Source organism: Meriones unguiculatus, chromosome 4 (assembly GCF_030254825.1).
Source record: "Meriones unguiculatus strain TT.TT164.6M chromosome 4, Bangor_MerUng_6.1, whole genome shotgun sequence".
NCBI lineage: Eukaryota > Metazoa > Chordata > Mammalia > Rodentia > Muridae > Meriones > Meriones unguiculatus.
The window spans coordinates 81,872,194-81,879,108 of record NC_083352.1 but is presented as its reverse complement, the minus strand read 5'-3'; the positions used below and the strand labels follow the sequence as shown (position 1 = coordinate 81,879,108).

At 48.1% G+C, this 6,915-nt stretch overlaps 1 protein-coding gene across 2 annotated transcripts in view; it reads left to right on the top strand.

Annotated features, from left to right (window-relative positions):
* The first annotated feature begins 6,014 nt into the window (after positions 1-6,014).
* Rabgef1 (RAB guanine nucleotide exchange factor 1) overlaps positions 6,015-6,915 on the top strand; it is a 44,368-nt gene continuing 43,467 nt past the window's right edge. The window contains exon 1 of one of the 2 annotated variants that reach the window (XM_021657060.2): positions 6,015-6,095. The gene's annotated coding sequence lies outside the window, so the exon portion shown is untranslated. Of the gene's footprint in view, positions 6,096-6,401; positions 6,788-6,915 lie in introns of those variants that run through there. The other variant, XM_021657067.2, reaches the window with a different exon arrangement.

The following is a 6,915-nucleotide window of genomic DNA, read 5'->3' as shown; positions in this document are numbered from 1 at the left end:
TTTCCCTGCAATTATGTTTATGTACTACATGTGTTCCTGGTCCTTTTAGAAGCCAGAAGGGAGTGTCAGATCCCCTGGAACTGGGGTTATGGATCATTGAAAGCCACCATGTGGGTGCTGGGAATACAGCCTGGGTGCTCCTGAAGAGCAGTTAGTGCTCGGCCAGTGAGCCATCTCTCCAGGCTCTTGCTTCTTCTCTTATTCCCATCATGCAACACAAAATGTTCTGAAGGCTGTCTCTCTCAAGACTCCCACTTGCTTTCCAGAGGGTCAGCTTTTTGTTCTAGTCAGACCCTCAAGTGCCCAAGCAAGGTCACCCTTGTGACCTGTGAGTTCGAGGCCAGCCTGATCTACAGAGCGAGTCTAGGACAGCCAAGGGTACACAGAGAAACCCTGTCTCAAAACAAACAAACAAACAAACAAAAAAACCCCAAACCTAAATAAATAAATGTGGAGCTTCAGATATTTTGTAATCACCAATGGCAACACGGAGTACAGTCTATTTTCCACTTGGTCTACCATTTAAGGGGGAGTCTGAGGGCTGCAGAGATAGCTCAGCAGTTAGGAGTGTGCACTGCTGTCACAGGGGACTTGAGTCTGATCCCCAGCACCTACCCAGATAGCTAACCATGTGTGGGGGCCCATGCCTGCAGTCCCAACACACGAGAGGCGGAGGCAGGACAGGTGTTCATAGTCAAGCTCGGCTATATAATGAGTTTGAGGCCAGCTTGGGATAGTAGAGGTACCACCACCAAAAACAAACAAACAAAACCTTGAGGGTGTGCTGGAGGCCTCTTCAGTGCCATAGCTGTCCATAAATTGTCCATGCTACTGTAAACATCCCTAATTAAGCACAGTGGTTTCTCAAGGCAGGCTTGGGTGGGATGGTTTCCTCGGTCTGTTGTCTGTTCCCTGTCTGGGGTAAAGAGTCATTTGTTCATGCCTTCCCAGAAAAAGTTATGAAACCAACTCCATATTACCTTGTCTTCCTAGATGATTCTTTACTCTTTTTCTTCCTGTCCAACTAGTGTTTTAAAGCAACCTAAAATTGGTGAAAAGGGAAGCCAGTGGACACAAGTGGGAGAGGAGACAAGAAGCTGGGCGGTGGTGGTGCACACCTTAAATCTCAGCACTTGGGAGGCAGAGACAGGTGGATCTCTGAGAGTCTGGTCTACAGAAAGAGCTCCAGGACAGCCAGGACTATATAGAGAAACCTTGTCTCAAAAAACAAAAATAAAAATAAAATAACTGGTTGGTGGTACAGGCTTTTAATCCCAGCACTCAGGAGGTAGAGGCAGGTGGATCTCTGTGAGTTCGAGGCCAGCCTGATCTACAGAGTGAGCGAGTCTAGTACAGCCAAGAGTACATAGAGAAACCCTGTCTAAAAAAAAACAAAACAAAACAACAACAACAACAAAAAAAAAAACCAAAAAAACACCACCACCACCAACAACAAAAACCTAAATAAATAAATAAATAAATAAATAAATGTAGAGCTTCAGATGTTGTAATCACCAGTGGCAAGATGGGGCAAGAGGCTGGAGAGATGACTCATTGGTTAAGAGCACTGGCTGGTTTTTCAGAGGACCCAGGGTTAGGGTTTGATTCCCAGCACCTACCTGGCAGTACTTAACCTCTGTAACCCCAGCCCCAGGGGGTGTGATGCCCCTTTCTGGCTCCTGGGGTTGCTGCATGCATGCAGTCCACAGACATGCTAACAAAACACCCAAAAACATAAAAATTAATTTAAAAATAGATGGGCCAATGGAAGCTTCTGACCACATCAGATTAATCATTTTGTTACTTAGCCAGGGTTTTAACTGTGATACAAGATAGTAACTTAGCAAAAGGTACTCAGCATGATAACTGCCCCTTTAAGTCACAAGCAGCACCAACATTGGCAGGCAAAGGATAAAGGCACAAGAGGCAGATGGTGAGTCAGAACTTCCAAGGTCCATGCTCTAGCTAGTTCCTTCCTAGGCTGACCCTGGACTTGTCCACTTGCCCACCCTTCCTTCCTTCCTACTGAGTCTTGTTTTGCAGTCAAGGCTGGACTCCAACTCACAATTCTTCTGCTTCAGCCACCTGAATATTACCAGCTTGTGCTGTGGAGACCAGCTCAAAAATGCAACGTATGCATTTATTTTTGAGTTAGGGTTTCTCTGTGTAGCCCTGGCTGTCCTGGAACTCGGTCTGTAGATCAGACTGGCTTTGAACTCACATAGCCTGGCATGCATCTGCTTCCTAAGTGCTGGGACTTAAGGTATGTGCCACTACGAACAGCTTATTTGTAATTTTAAAATAAAATTTTAATTTGAGACAGGGTCTCACAGTTTCTCTGACTGTCCTGGAAATTTCCAGCTAGACCAGGCTGGCCTGAGACTCACAGAAATCCTCCTGACTTTGCCTCCTGAGTGCTCAGATTAAAGGTGTGTACCATTGTGCCCAACTGTTTTTTTTTTTTTTTTAATAATTTCATTTACATTTGTGTTTTGCCTCCAGGTATGTCTATATGAGGGTGTCAGATTCCCTGGAACTGGAATTACAGACAGTTGTGAACTGCCATGTGGGTGCTGAGATTTGAACCCAGGTCCTTTGGAAGAGCAGCCAGTGCTCTTAACCACTGAGCCATCTCTCCAGCCCCATTAACTGTTTTTTTTTTAAGACATTACATTTATGTGATTGTGCACATGTATGTACATGCACTTGCCTATGCCATGTTACACACGTGGAGGTCAGAGGACAATTTGCAGGAGTCAGTTCTCTCCTACTATCTGGGTCTCAGATTGAACTCAGATCATCAGGCTTGGTTGAGCCTGTTTACCAAGTTAGCCATCTCACTGGCCCCGCCCCCTAGAACTTAACTCCTCAGCAAAGGTAGCTTTGCTTTATAATCTAACAAAAGGCACTTAAATACCTGAGGGGGGAAGCACTGAATCCCCACTTGGGAGATGACTAGGTTGAGAGCAGGGATTGCACCTCAGGGTGGTGTTCTGTGTCTGCACGTGAAGCCATAGATGGCATCTTGTATTGAGCCAGTGGAGGCAAAACAGCATCACTCCAAAGGAAAGGAGTGTGTTGGTAGTCAAACGTGTCCATGGCCCTCACTTCGGATGTCCCGGAGGACACAGTCACCATGGCAGTGGCTACATGAACTTTTTTTTTTAATATGGGCTTATGTAGAAAAGGCTGCCCTCAAACTCACTATGTAGCTTGCCCTCCTTATCCTCCTGCCTCAGCCTCCCATGTACTGGGATTATAGGCATATACCATCATATATGTGAACTTTTCATAGTCAGTGAGCAAGTCACACATGAATGTATTTGCCAAACACATTGGTGGGGATACCAGGTAGGGATTTAGAGTAGGGGAGTCTCTGCTTTAGGCTTCTGAGGCTGTCTGTTGACATTCTGTTTTTGGATTGTTGCAAGCTATGATTGGAACGTAAGAATACATTCTGAAGATGTTTCCTGATGATCAAAAGGATAAGTCAGAAACAGTGAGTCATAGATGGCTATTTTACGCCTCAATTATGGCCAACTTTCTTTCTTTCCTCCCTCCCTTTATTTTCTGAGGATTGAGTCTGGGTCCTCCAGAGACCGGAGTTGTTAGCCTTCTGTAGGTAGGAAAGGAAAATTACCCGTAGAGAAAACTGTAAGTTGTTCACACGAATTGCAGTGAAGGGTTCAAGCATGGACGCCAAGAACACCAGGGAGGAGAAACGAGGAAGTCTGAAATCAAGTATGACATAACTGAGAGGACCTGATGAAGCAAGGTCACTGCCAGTTCGCCTGCTGGCTAACTTTCATAAGAGTGACCCCACCACATACCTCATCTAACATTCTGGGCATTATTATTATTTTTTTTTGGTCTTTTTGTTATTTTGTCTTTTTTTTTTTTTTCCAGAGCTGAGGACCGAACCCAGGGCCTTGAGCTTGCTAGGCAAGCGCTCGCTCTACCACTGAGCTAAATCCCCAACCAAAGATTTACTTAATTATATATACAATGTTCTGCCTGCATGTACACCTGAATGCCAGAAGAGGGCATTCAAATTTCATTATAGATGGTTGTGAGCCACCATGTGGTTGCTGGGAATTGAACTCAGGACCTCTGGAAGAGCAAGCAGTGCTCTCTTAACCTCTGAGCCATCTCTCCAGCCCCTATTATTTTTTTTTTTTAATGAAGCTAATTATAGCTGACTAAATCGTAAGACAGCTTCTAACAACCCAGCCACCTCATGATGCCCAAAGAGTTACTTTCCTTCTGTAGTAAATGTACCTAGGTTAGATCCCTCATTCACTTCTCATTTTTTAATTTAAAATTACTATTCCTGTGTAAGGATGCATGTGCCATTATGCCTGTATGGAGGTCAAAGGTCAACTCTGTGAACTGGTTCTCTCCTTCCACCCTTATGTCAGTTGCCAAGCTTGAATGGCAAACCTTTACACATCAAAACATCTCTGGCCCTCTTTCTTGTAATCCTCAATAAAAGCTGCAGGTGGTGTCACACATCTTTAATCCCAGCGCTTGGAGGCAGGGGCAGGCAGGTTGTTGTGAGTCCAGGACAGACAGGACAAAAGAAACTGTCTCCAAAACAAAACCAACAAAACCTGCCTTCACCACACTTGGATGAGTGTGTCTTTAATCTTCATAGATCCTAAGCATCAAACTTGGAGCCATTTTCCCAGGCCAGTCTTTGTTGAGTCAAACACAATTGGGCCACGAAAGATCCGTTCACACTCAAAATGACTGCATCATCCTCATGTACTCTGGCTACAAAGGTATACCCACAACTTTCATTTCACTTGCTTTTTGGAGACAGGTTACATTGTAGCCCAAGCTGCAATCCTTCTGCCTCCAAGTGTTGAGATTAAAGTAAAAGCCCACCATATCTGGCTTTTTTCACTTTTTTATTTTCAGACAGGGTCTAAGTTGCCCAGGCCAAGAACACTAGGGATCAGAACCCATGATCCTTATGTCTCCACCTCCCCAGTGCTGGGATCACAGGCTGGTTGTATTTGGACCATTCCCTTAAGGTTCTCCTAACTCAAATTCTTTTAAAGTCCTGAGATCTGTGAAGGCAAACCAGGAGTGTCAGCTCTGTGGGCCACCTGCCCAAATGACCAGGTTCTTCCTATAGGCGAACAAGAATTGAATGTGTAGGGAGTAAAAACGCAAAGACTCAAAAAAAGGTGAAAATAAGCCGGGCATGGTGGTGCACGCATTTTATGAATTTAATCCGAACACTCAGGGAGGCAGAGGTAGGCGGACTGCTGGGAGTTCGAGGGCAGCCTGATCTACAAAGCGAGTCCAGGAGAGCCAAGACTACACAGAAAAACCCTGTTTCAAAAAAACCAAAATCAAAAGAACGCAAATAACAAAAAGAGGCATTTATGAAGACAGTTTGCATTCCGTCGGGAATAACAGAGCTGGGAGACATCTAATGGCCTCTGGGTTGATCATTTGTAGGGCTCGTGGGCTCTATCTTTTTCCTTTCTCAATTCTCTCCTCCCCTTTCCTACTGCTTTATCTCCTCCACCCCGAGGGTTCATGGCCTAGGGTGATAACAAAGGCTGGGGAGGTGGCATTTCAACTGTAAAGTGGAAGCATTATCCGTCTGCACAGTCCAGCAGCCACGCTTTTTCCATCCGATCGCTTCCTTGACTATGTATTCCTTAACAATATTTTTATTTTCTTCTGGTGGCCGCATTTCCCTTCATGTCAGTAGGTGTCTCCTGGACTTTGATGTGTTACGACTGTCCTCGAGGGGCCTCCACGTCCTCAGGCTAATGCAAGCAGAAGCTCGAAGTACGGAATGAGGGATGACAGGAAAGCAGTTTCTCACGAGTCCCGGACACGTCATCGAAGGCTGCACGGTCGCTCCGTGACCCCTGCTCCCCACGGTACCTTTCCCGGCCGGGAACACCCAGACTCCGGAAGTCCGAAGCGTCACGGAAATGACGCAACACGCACGCACCGCGCGCGCGCTCGCGGTGCCGGGGGCGGGGCGTGCGGGGGCAGGGGCGGGGCAGGGAGCCGACTGACTGAAGCGGCGCTGGGAGCGGCTGTCGGACGCCGGCGGAGCGGCGGACTAGGTTCGGAGGGACGGGGACCACGGAGGCGCGTTCCCACCCGGAGCGGGGCGGCGGCGGCGGCGCGGCCAGCCGCGCGCTGACCCCGGGACGCTCCGTCCCGCCACTCAGCCGGGCGGGCGCGGAGGGCCAGGCCGTCAGAGCTCCGCTCCCGGCCTCTCCGGCTCGGCCGAGTTCTTCCCGGCTCGGCGGGACTCGGACTCCCGGGAGGACGCGGTCCCCGGTCGTCGGCTGTCGCTCCGCTCCCATCCGAGTCCGGAGTTGTGGTTGCGGCCGGGCGGGTCCCCTCCCGGCGCCCGCGTGGGTCTCGGGCATGGTGCGGGCTTGCTGTGGCGCGGGGTTTTGAATACTTCTATCAGGTGGTAGAGGCCAAGGTTATGGGTGTCTCTGAATGAGAAGTCGTGAAGCTGAGGCAGGAGGATTGCCGCGAGTTTGAGGGCACCCTGCGCCGCTTAGGAAGACCCTCTTATGAAAAAATAAATAATAATAAAGGCAGCCCCTGATTCCGAGCTGTCTGGGAGGAGAGCCGGGGGGATGTCCCTCCATCCCTTCGCGGAAGTTCACTCCAGAGAGGGAAGCGCCTTGGAGACTAGGTCATGGGCAGCTGGCTGTGTCTCAGAGCTAGTGACCAACCTCTGTGGTTGGGAAATGTGTTGCTGGATGCGGTAGGCTGCGGCTGCCCACGGAGTTTAAAGGTGATATTTTGGCAGAAGTTTACATCATCACCTGATTTTGTGTTAGAAGTGTTCCCCCTAACCCTCTACACCTCTTGAAAGTTAGCAGTTGGGCCTTTTAAGCTACAAACCTAGAACTACTTAAAAAA